This window comes from Lissotriton vulgaris, chromosome 6 (assembly GCF_964263255.1).
Source record: "Lissotriton vulgaris chromosome 6, aLisVul1.2, whole genome shotgun sequence".
Classification (NCBI taxonomy): Eukaryota; Metazoa; Chordata; class Amphibia; order Caudata; family Salamandridae; genus Lissotriton; species Lissotriton vulgaris.
In genome coordinates this window covers 1,120,301,732-1,120,313,475 of record NC_141694.1, presented here as the reverse complement: position 1 = coordinate 1,120,313,475, position 11,744 = coordinate 1,120,301,732, and the positions used below count along the sequence as shown (strand labels likewise).

The 11,744-nt window shown below is 42.8% G+C and overlaps 1 protein-coding gene across 2 annotated transcripts in view; it reads left to right on the top strand.

Annotated features, from left to right (window-relative positions):
- Positions 1–3,958: 3,958 nt before the first annotated feature.
- AHCTF1 (AT-hook containing transcription factor 1) overlaps positions 3,959–11,744 on the top strand; it is a 1,100,496-nt gene continuing 1,092,710 nt past the window's right edge. For both annotated transcript variants that reach the window (XM_086927206.1, XM_086927204.1), the window contains exon 1: positions 3,959–4,494. The gene's annotated coding sequence lies outside the window, so the exon portion shown is untranslated. The remainder of the gene's footprint in view (positions 4,495–11,744) is intronic.

Below are 11,744 nucleotides of genomic sequence, written 5' to 3'. Positions count from 1 at the left end.
TGGGGAAGGACAAAGCCCAGCACGATGCTCTATTAAGAGAGGTTTTGTCTATTCTTAAGAGCAATGGTTTGGTAGCTGAAGGTACCAAATGTAAGTTTTCTGAAAGGTCGGTCACATACTTAGGCCATGAAATTGGAGGCGATGGTATTAAACCTAAAAGTTCCTTAGTGGAGGCCATTCTCAATGCCCCTGCTCCCAAATCAAAGGATGAATTGAGTTCATTCTTGGGTTTGGCAGAGTTTTATGCAAAATGTGTCTATAATTTCTCGCAAAAGACTTATGAGATGTGGTTACTAATGAAAAACAAGGTTCCTTTTCTTTGGAATGAGGGTTGTCAGAAATCTATTGATTGCATCAAGAAAGCAATTGTGAATGCACCTTCACTGCAGGGTTTTGATCCTCTTGCAGACAATATTGTCACAACTGACGCCAGTGGAACAGGTTGGGGCGTGTGTTGTCTCAGATCTCAGAAAAAGGAAATGAAGTGGTCATTGCTTTTGCATCCCGCTCGTTGTCTCCTGCTGAAGCGAAGTAATTGGTAAGAGAGCGGGAGACATTAGCATGTGTAGGCCATGGAACATTTTAGGAAATTCATATGGGGAAAGAAGTTTTTATTGAGATCGGACCATAAACCATTAACAAACTTGCTTACCACAGAGGGTTTGTTCAAAGCCTCTGCAAGAATTGCAAGAATGTCAATGAGGATTCGGGATTTTGTTTATGAAGTGCAATATGTTCCGGGGGCTAAAAATGTCATTGCAGATTTCCTCAGTAGGCTTCCTTTGCCTCTCAAAGAGGTTGATCCTGATCCTTGGAATGATATATGTGTAGCTGCTGTGTTTACTGATACCCCAGGTTTATCTAAGGATAATTGGAATGAGGAGAACAAAAAGGATGAAGTATTGCAGACTGTGAGAGACAGGGTCATTCAAGGATGGAGTATGGATTGTAAATTGGATCCGAAACTAAGACCTTTTTGGGAGGTTCGTGATGAGTTAAGTGTTGATGGTGCATTTTTGTGTATAGCTGGGAAAATTATACCTCCAGTAGGCATCAGGAATAGTATTGTAATTTTGGGGCATGAGGGACATCAAGGTATTTCTCGCACCAAAAGAAATATTAAAGTTTTGTATTGGTGGCCCAGAGTCGATCTGGATATTGAAAGACATGTTCGAGACTGTATCCATTGTGAGAGTGCGGAAAAGTCACAAAAAACTCTTAATCCTCCAAAGTCATTGTTGGGTTGTGTCCAGTGGTCTGGCAAGATGGCATTTCAAAGTACATTTTGGTTATTGTGGATTTATTTTCAAGGTGGATTGAAGTTGAAGTAGTCACAAATGTCAACACACAAGTGGTGATCAATTTTTTGGACAAGTGTTTTTAAGGGAAGGTTTTCCAGCTTCCATTTTAACCGATAATGGTGTGCAGTTTTAGTCTGGACTTATGAAGAAATGTTTGAGTAATACAGGGATTGAACAAAGGTTTACAGCTTTGTACCACCCTAGAGGAAATTCTGTGGTGGAAAGAATGAACAGATTTTTGAAAGGTGTTCTGTAATTAGCAAAGAAAGCAAATAAGAATTGGGATGATGAGCTCAACAAATTGATTTGGTCATATAGGGTCACGGTACATGATACAGTTGGAGAGAGTCCTTTTGGATTGATGAGGGGAAGGTGTCCTCACTGTAGATTAAATCCAGGTTGGATTGGCAGGAGTAAGAGGTATGAATGGGATCCTGATCATGTGAAACAAGCCATCATTAAATATCAAGATAGGAATAAATTGTACTTCGACACGAAACATGGTACTAAAGAGGTGAGTGTCAAAGTTGGACAATGTGTTAGAGTCAAGTCTAGTAGAAAGTCTGGAAAATTAGAGTCTAAGTTTTCGGACGCAAGGGTTATTACCAAGGTTATGAGGAACACAGTTGAATTAGATGATGGTACTATACATCATTTGAATCGTATTGCTTTGGCTGGTAATTCTGGAGTTATAAAGAAGAGTGCTCCTGTTAAGGAAAGAAACTACTGGTGATTGGAAGTTTTACCGAATTTGGAGAAAGGGGATGAGTCTGGAGTTTCTGTAGAGATCCAAAGGCAAGATCTAATTTTTTTGGAGGGTCCGGTTGATCCTCACCCCAGCCTGAACCCCTCCGCAAAGAGGTAAACCTTTTACGTTTCAGGAAGTCGCTTAAAACACTCCTGTTTAGGGAAGGCCTAGGCCCCATTTAAATTTAAATAATATGATACTGGCCTCCTTTAATTATGGAGTCGTTGCTGTTTCCTCGGTCAGGAGCGCCTTGAGACCTGCCGGTGAGTTGGCGCTATATAAACCGAAGTTAACAATAACAATAACCCTGCACTTGGTGGTGTTTGGTGGATTCTTCCTCTAGTGATATGGGAGTTGACAACCATACTAGGAGTGAGTTTAATTGTGTTGATTCTCAGGTTCATTTACCAAGAGATGAGTCTACATTGGGGGAAGGTATGGTTGTTTCTGATGGTGAGGTTGTTAACAAGTCCACTAGGGGTGGAAGACGTGTGGTCACTCCAAAGAAATTTCAGGATTTCGTCCGTTTCTAAGTTTGCTTTGTTTATGTTCTTTTTGTTTCTGTTTTTATATTTTTCTATTAAATATGTTAAAAAAGGGGATGTGTAGTAATGGCATATTCCTTTATGGAATATGGTTTAGGAATACTGTGTATGTAATTTATAGAATGTGGTGTTTGTAGAACCTTGTATATGTAATCTCTGTTACCTGCTTAAAGAAAGAATGTTATGATTCAATTTGGTATTCAGTCAGCTCCACTTGAGCTGCTTGTTTCCTTCGTTCCTGCTCCTAACTATTCTAATAAATAGAATACTACAATTCTGCATTACGACTCTTATTCTTTCAAGATACTACAGGCGGCTGTGTTGCAGCGGTGGGTGGGACGAGATGCAGGCTCCCTGGCGCTGGTCGCGGACGGGCACAGACGGGCTTGCCTTTGGCACGCCAGCGCTGCAGTCGCCATTAAGTGGGGGAGGGGAGCAGGATGCTAGTCGGGGTGGGAGCGGGGGCCGCAGGGGCAGCAGCAGCGGGAAACCGGCGAAGAGAAAAATAAGCTTTAAGTAAAGTTTAAAAGTAAAGTAAGTTTTAAAATAAAGCTCAAAGTAAGCTTAGAACTTGACCTAAGGGGGACTGGAGAAGAGTCCAATTAGGGCGAGAAGCAGCGCTGAGGCTGGAGGCGGAATGCGGAATGCTGAAGGCTGGAGGCTGCAGGCAGGAACCTTCACCTGGAGGAGATCTGAGCGCTGAGGCGAGGCAACCAGACTGTGTAGCTGTGGGGGAGAGTTAGCCCAGACCGGAGGTCAGGGTCTTACTAGCATGTCAGCAGATACATCATAACAGGTTTGAGCACGAGAGGGGTGCTGGTGCCTAGAAGAGAGGGGTAGAGCATTCTGGAAGGAGATTTACAGTACAACAAAATGTTGACATGTATATAAGTGAGTCTGACAGCCCGTCTTGAAAACTTAGGATCTGATTGTCTGAAGTAAACATAACAACCAGTGATGTCACAAAAAGAGGTGTGAAGTCACGCAGAGCTTCTGAAAAGGAGGCCCTGCTGCTACATCTAAAGTAACGATGTAATCAACGTTTTAAATGCATCACGGCTTAATAACGGAGCCCGGAAGACCGAACGCCGAGATAGTAAGTAATTAAATGACTTAATTAACTTTGTCTAATTCTCTTTGTGATTTCCTTACGCGAGAGTAACTTTCTGAATTATCTTTACGGGTTTAAAAATTCCCATTTCCCGCTCATCTACAGTTAAACAAATCAGGAACGGAAAAAGAAGTATCGCGAGAATTATCAATGTTAGGCTGGAGTATTGCAATTAAGCAGTCTAGTCACTAAAAAGCGAACGACGTTTTATGCGTTTGGGCGCACGAAGAATGTGCGCTCCTGCGTCACGTTTGTGGGGGGCGGAGCGTGGAAGGTAGCATGGCCGCTGAGTGTAGCTGAGTATCAGCCATCTTGTGCGTAGTATGTTATTTACAACTTCGCATAGTTAATACACAAAGTCTTGGCACGGCCACTGCTCCCAAAGAAGGTGAACGTCATTTATTGTCGCAGAACTTCTTGCATAGTCGGTGTCGTTTATTGTGTACCGCAGATGGAAACTGCAAAAACTAGTGAGGTTCCATACCCCTCCTAAGATGGCGCCCACGCGGCTTTACTACGCTGCTTTCCAGGACTGAATACTTGTAACTGCGGACCCCAGGAAGGCACTGGGTGCTGTGACAGCAATTGGGCGCGCCGAGAAACCCACATTCACGCCAACCACCACATCTATTTGGGCGCGCTGTGCGCACCCCTTCTCCTGGACCCACACCTTGGTTGCTGGACTGACACCTTTAATCCTAAACAGCGGGCACGGGGCCCGCACCCAGAAGCTGTAAGGGCCCGGAGCCCGGGTCAACAGGGATCGGCCAAGGGACCTAGAGCCACACGGTAAGACCCACTTGCCTTCTGATGCCCTTATTTTCCGCAAACGGTGTACTTTCCCGGGATCCGCGTATGAGAAGTACTCCTTTCCCAGGGCACACAGCGGGTACGATTAGGTGCTTGCGGGACCTCACTGTGACAGCCGTGGCTTTTTTTCGCTATCAAAATTGGGACTAGCCTACCAAATCAAAGCTGAAGCACAAGGCTGATGGGTGGTAAGGCACTTTGTGACCGATGACAGCTCCGCCAACTGCAGAGGGTCAACACCACGTGTAAAGTGCCTTCCCTTTCTTCTGTGTGCTACACTGTTCTTTTGCGGTAGGCGCCCCCCTTTAATAAACTTTTGACTTAGTGTCCAGTGTGACGTTCTCGATCACCGCTTTGATTGCTGCAAAACTGCGTTCAGCTGATAGATATTCTTAAAACGCTTGTTACTGTGATGCAATGCCATTTCAGTCACTCAGAGAGATGAGTGTCCGGTTAGTTATGTAAACTCGGCAAACCCGGTGCATTGAAAATGTACTGAATCAGAACAAACATTGGCAAAGCCAGTAGGTCTCGCCTATGTTAGATCTATTGAATTTGCCAATGTTTTTTAGTCATGTTGCAAGTTGCACCATGAGGGAAAGTGGATAAGTAAAGCTGTATTACTCGGCCAGTGTTGCCCGCGTCATAGCTTTTTTTTTTTTTTTTTAACTTTCAGGCATGCTACATAGAAGTCTGCATTGCTTTACAATATGGCAATAAAAAGCGCAATGAAAAAGCCAATAGATTTTGCATAGATGAAGCCTGTTGGATTTGTCAATGCTTGTTTTCCTTTATTAATATTTTACTTCTGGCTTAAAAATACAACGCTGAAAGTGTTAATACAGTTGAAAAAACCCTAATTCTTACGTTTATTGAACTAGAGATGATTTAATGGGCATGTGCGTGAGCGATTGCATGTTTGTAAACTGCACAGTGTTGGGGAGAGGATGTAGTGTTACGACCAGACCTGCCGACTTTGGAACTGGGGAACGGGTGCAAGCTTTAACGTCGGCTCAACATTCTGTGCAAATCACTAAATCATTCTGTGCCTAAACAATGGATTGTGACTTTGTGTAATGTAACTGGTGCTCATGTAAAGTGCTCCAGTTCCTTAGGTTTGAGTGTGCGCAAATGCAAAAAAAACCCACCATAAAAACTGATCCTCCATAGTGTGTGACAAATGTGGGCGTGTAAAGCCTTCAGGAGAGTGAGCCTTTCAGTCCTTGTCCCCTCTACTGACACTGCTAACAGGATTGTCACGTGATTTATTTGTTGTGTCATGGACCTGGGTTCACCCACTCATTTCTCACACGTAGCTAGATAGTAACTGATGAGTTTCAGGGGCCAAGGTATGTTATTTATAGGTTGAGCCTAGGCAGTGGGCATGTGCTGCTCTGCAAGGCCTGTTGTTTCGGGAATATATGCTTCACGCACCAGCCATATTTTCAATTGGCTCCTCTTACTGTCATTCATACATTTTGGGTTTTGATTGGTGAAATGCGTAGTCCCTCTTTTTGCACTTCTGTAACCTTACTTACTAACTGCCCCTGTTACATGTGCTCTTACTTTTTCATTATCCATGATACTTTTGAGGCCAAGTCGAGAGAACTTTATTCGGTTGTTTAAAGTGGCAACCATAAAGCATTACACACTATACACATATTGACTCATGTTAGCATAAAAAACACAGTTAATTGACCTAACAAAGAAACGCTCGCAAAAAGTTACAGGCAGATTAAACATTCAGATAATTAAATAGAAAAGTTCTAAAAGCGAAAAAAGTTATCTTTTCAATTAACAGTGCTATTATCCTTCCATACTTTTCCTAAATTTGATTGCCAGTTTTAAAAAACTACATACAGGGTACAATCACAACTTAGCATCTGGAGATAATAAAGTGCTGGTCTGAATTGAGAAAAGTTAAATTTTTTAAGACAAGGTTTTAAATATAGCCTCCTTGGTATATTATAAAAAGGACAAAAGAATAGAAAGTGTGCCAGGTCTTGCGGAGACTTTTCGTCGCAGCCGCAAGCCGGCAACACTTGTCCACGATAAGATCACTTAGGGACAGCCAGAAGTAAGTGGAATAAATCCAGCCTAAACCTTGTCAGCAAAAAACGGTCATAACTTGACATTGGCCATGATAGGTACGGTTCCATGAGCAAAGTTGTTTTTATTAGCACATGTTTTCGTACACTACCTTTCCTCAACTCACCAGTCTCCCTGGCTAAGTATCTGGAAGAGATAAAAGGCTTCTTCACAAGAATAACATCCCATTTCGTAATGGAGTTTGGTTTTAAGAAAAGTTTGGGTCGCCCTATATCATTAAAGCAATTACTCAGATACTTTATCCAAGGAACCTTCAGCTTATTTTCCCATGTTAACGCTTCTCTCAATATGAGCTGAGTAAGTGGTATGTCGTCATTTAGCCAGCAATTTAGCCAACATTCTAAAGGGTTTACTGCCATTTTATCACATAAAAATGGAATACCCAGCTCTTCGTGTACAGAAAAATTTGCTGTTCCCCTAGGGACTCTTAGTAGCTGCTTGAGAAAATTGTTTTCAACTATCTCTAGGGCTCCTAATGGGGCGTATCCCCATATCTCGCTGCCATAACATGCATCAGTAACACTCTTGGCCTGGTAAAGTTGGAGTAATGCAGCAACTGGGCTATTGCCCATTTTTCTTGAAAAATCAAATATTGCCGCATTTGCCCTGATTACCTCCCTTTTTTTTGTATTACAGGTCCCCAGTTCAGTTGATGATCGAACAGGACTCCAAGATAGGAGAATGTATTTGTTATGGGGATTGATACTCCATTAACATTTAAGCGATTTGGCTTTTTATTACCTTGGCCAACCTTCATTACGAAAGATTTAGAGTTGTTTATACTCAAATCTCTGGATTTCATACAAGTGAAAAAAGAATTTAATAAGGTTTGTAGACCATTAGCAGTTCTGGATAAAAGGACTGCGTCATCCGCATATAGCAGAACCGGCAGTCCCTTTCGTCCAATATAAGGATAGTCTGCATTTGTTCTTAAAAGGTGCTCCTCCAAATCATTTATATATAAATTAAAAAGGAACGGGGCCAGAATGCATCCTTGTCGAACTCCCCGGTACACTCCAAAGTCTTTTGTCACATTCAAATCTTGTGTGTACCTGACGTTGGCTCTCGTATCGGAATGCATGTCTTCTAAAAGGTTAATTAGGTTCTGCTCTACGCCCATTTTCGCCATGGCGTCCCAGAGCTTTCTACGGCTTACACAGTCGAAAGCCGACGAAAGATCCATGAACGCCATGTGAATTGTTCCTTGTCAGGCCTTGGTGTACTTCCCTATAATTAGGTACAAATTTAGGCATTGGGTAATCGTAGAGTGGCCGGGCCTGAATCCGTATTGAATTGGGGATATTACATTATTTTCATCAGACCATGTGACCAGTCTGTTTAAAATTACTCCCCCCACTACTTTAGCAACAGAGTTGATTAAAGATATTGGTCTATAGCAGAGGGGGCTATTACGGTCTCCTTTTTTGAACACGGGAACGATGGTAGATACCCCCCATGACTTTGGGCAACCACAAGCCACTGCCGCATTAAGTACGGCTGTAAGAACTGGTGCCCATAGTGATATACAGGATTTAAAAAGGTCCGGTGGAAGACCGTCCGGTCCTGGAGCCTTATTGCTTGTCAGCCCTTCAATTCCCTTTGCAACCTCGTTTGTTGAGAAGAGCAATGAATTTTCTTTAGGTTTAACCGGAATGTATTCAGCCTGCAACTCATTATTCGTAAAAATAGAGCTAAAATAATTAACTCACTCTTCCTCTGGGATATTTGTACCCACAGTGGAATTTCTTGGGTGATCGAACAGGGGTTTATTTATAATATCCCAAAACTTGGAACTATTTCTCAGTGTTTCAGGATCTAGGAGAGACTCCCAAACACTTTTCTTTACCTCTCTCCTTCGATTATCAAGGGACTTTTTGTACCTAGCACGCATGACCTTGATAAGCGCTGGATCTCTAGGTTTTGTTTTCAATGCTATCTTGAGCTCACGGCTCACGGCCTTGGAGCAAACTTTGTCAAACCACTTTGGTTTACTATTTACATTCCCTTTGACTGACACCGTTAACAACGACCCTACTGTTAAGGCAACATCCTCAAAGGATGCTAGAATTTGTTGCGGTAATGATATAGGTGATATGCATACTGAAAGTTCAGAACTACACATGTTATTAATGGAAGTATACAGATTTTCACAGTTCACCTATGACCATTTTAAGCAACGCTTTCCATTTATACATTTTATGGACCCACGATCCACACATGGTTTTCGTTGTTTAAAGATTTTCCCACCCATTTTAATACATATAGGGTTATGATCGCTGTAAATGCTCATTTGAATGCAGTAGTCCAGAACAATATTAGCGAGATTAACAGACAATAGAATGTGATCTATGTATGAACCTGTTGCATGGCCTTTAAATGTGGGAATAGGAAAGAGAGTTTGATCCGCCACTGTAGACATTGCCGTGATTAAGTTATTTTCGTTCATTAGCATGTTTAGTTCTGTTCCACGCCGTGAGTGGTCAAAGTGGAAACCTTCCAGGCTATTACAACCCAGTTGGCCAATAGCGGTCTCTCCAGGGTTTCCACATGGATGTGTATTAAAATCGCCTGCGATTAGTATTTGGCGGGGCAAATGGCCAGCATTATCCCTCAAAAATTCACATAAAGACTGTATGTTACAATCGCCGGTCTGATTCACTGCATTATAGAAATTGATCAATGTGAACTTAGTTTTACCCCTCTTTAGCTCTAGAACCTGAATATTTTTGTTTCCAGTGTGATGCTCAGCTTTAACCCCTTGACTGCTGGCCCGTTTCCGCCCCTGTGCTGTAAACAAATGAACAGGGGCGGGCCATGACGAACCCCAGCCGTCATCAGCACACGAGCACCGTAGTGCATGACGGCTGGGGTTCGTCATCAGCATGCAAGGGGTTAAGACATGTGAGAGCCAAGTTGACATATATTGCCAGCCCCCCTTTTGCTCTACCACTAACTGAAGGTTCTGCTGGAATGAAAAAGCTTTGATAACCCTCAATGTGTACATTTTTGTCCACCAGCCATGTTTCTTGGAGACATATTACCGCATGTTCTTTGACAAAAGACAGCCAACCAATATCACTAGATTTATCAAAGAGCCCGGCTATGTTCCAAGATATTAAACTTTCATTACATGTTAATGATGAACGCAAAGTGTTAGTATCTGTGTCTGCATTTGCCTTTTCAACTGGTATAGGGAGCATTGGGCCTGTACATCTGCCTACCTGTACTTCCACAGAATTATGTATTGTGACAACTTGGGTAGGAACAGGATTTTGTACATTTAATACATTTATGGGTCCATTTGTCTGGGCTGATGGAGCTATCATCTCGGTATTAAATCCGTGCAGCGCAGATGTATGGTCCTCGTTTCCTAGTCCTACATCTTGTTGTATACGATCACTATGGGCAGGAAAAAAGGGTGTATTTGGTAGTCATTCCACCCCTTCCAACCCTCTCTGACCATATAGGGCATCAAACCTGTTAGAAATGGGAATGTTGTACTGGTTATTAAAGTGGAAAGGGTATTGGTATTCTTGTTGATGTATCTGTTGTGGTCCTTCTCACCTATCTAAACTGTGCCCCCAATTATTAACTGGTGCACCTAAGCCCCAACCATTTGTTGTTCCAGTCCACACTGGCTTGGTATAGGTGTGGGTTGTCTTGGGGTAAGTCATGCTTCGCTGTTTTTTACCAAAGAATTCTAACGTAAGTGGAACAATGGTGCCTCTCCTGCGCTGAGGAGGGAGAATGTTTGATAGAATATTGGGTAATGCAGCTGAATTTGTGAAGTTTAGAACTATGCAGTCACCTTTAAACTTTTTTGGATTTTGCCCTATCCAGGGTACCCTTCTGGCTGACTTAAGGTCTCCTGCTAGCTGTTGTTTCCCCCAGGGGGCCATCTGCATATTACCAGACAGCCAGTGCAGGGCCTTACTTGTCAATGCTGTAGGGGATTCTATTTGGCCTATAGCCAAAGGGGGAACATTTGCCAGTACCAACACTAGAGGTGACGCGTCTTCTATGAATTGTACTGAATAGTTTTCTGTACTTAATGTAATCGATTCCGATGGTTTTGGAGGCTGATCTTCTCTTATCATTGGTTGATTATGCTCTACTGCTGGTGCCTGTCCGGTGGGGTTAGTATGTGCTTCATTTGCACCTCCCTCTATTCCTCTCGCGGTAAGCTCTTTAGTGGTATTAGCTAGATTTGTGACTATAGTTGATATATTTGTCACCTCTTCCGCTATCTTTTTCTGGACTGCACCTAGTTTCTTTACATCAGCAGAGAGTTTGTCTAATTTGGCCACTACTGGTTTAATGAGTGCCTTAAACTTACAATCAATCATGTCAGCTATCCTAGTTAAAAACTCCATCCACATTTTGTTTCCCAATTTCATCTCCTTGCCCCCTACTTTTATCCCTAATTTTCGGTGGCGATGCAACTCACCGCGATGTATTTGTGGTTTTCTGCACTTTCTAAACGCCCGTGTAACTGGTACAAGAACAGGGGGATCTTCATCTACAGTGTTCACCTGTATACCCTCCTGTACAGGGGGATCTTGTTCTGTATCACCTATCTGGGACTCAGTAGCATTATCGTGAACTGAATCTTGGTCGGATTCTAAGAGTACACTATGGTTAAGAGTCTCGCTATCATGTGTCTCCGTATCTGGGACTTCATTTCCTACGTCCTGAGATGGTATATCTACCCACGGGGAGTTTGGTGGTGGGCTCAGGGGGGAGAGAATGGGGGATTGACTTAAACCTAGTGACTGTCTCCTTTCACTATTAATCTTGGATACTACATGTACCATATAATTATCCATGGTGTTTGCTGCAGCAACCGGAATCTTTTTTGGCATCCTAAATAATATTAGTTGCAGCGCTATAGTTTTACCATGCAAATGGGTTAGACAATATATAACAAGGATGGTATAGTAGTAAATCACGAATTTTGTATATTCAAGGGCAACCGGATGATTCGTGTTCAGCACGGACAGTATAACGTGCCCAGTCCAGTCACGGCCTGTCTAAGACTGTCCGCCCTTTGTCCGGGCTTTGTCCTGCGTCCCGCTATGCGTGAGAGGGCGGGCCTAAATAGGAGGAGCAGGGGCGGGAAG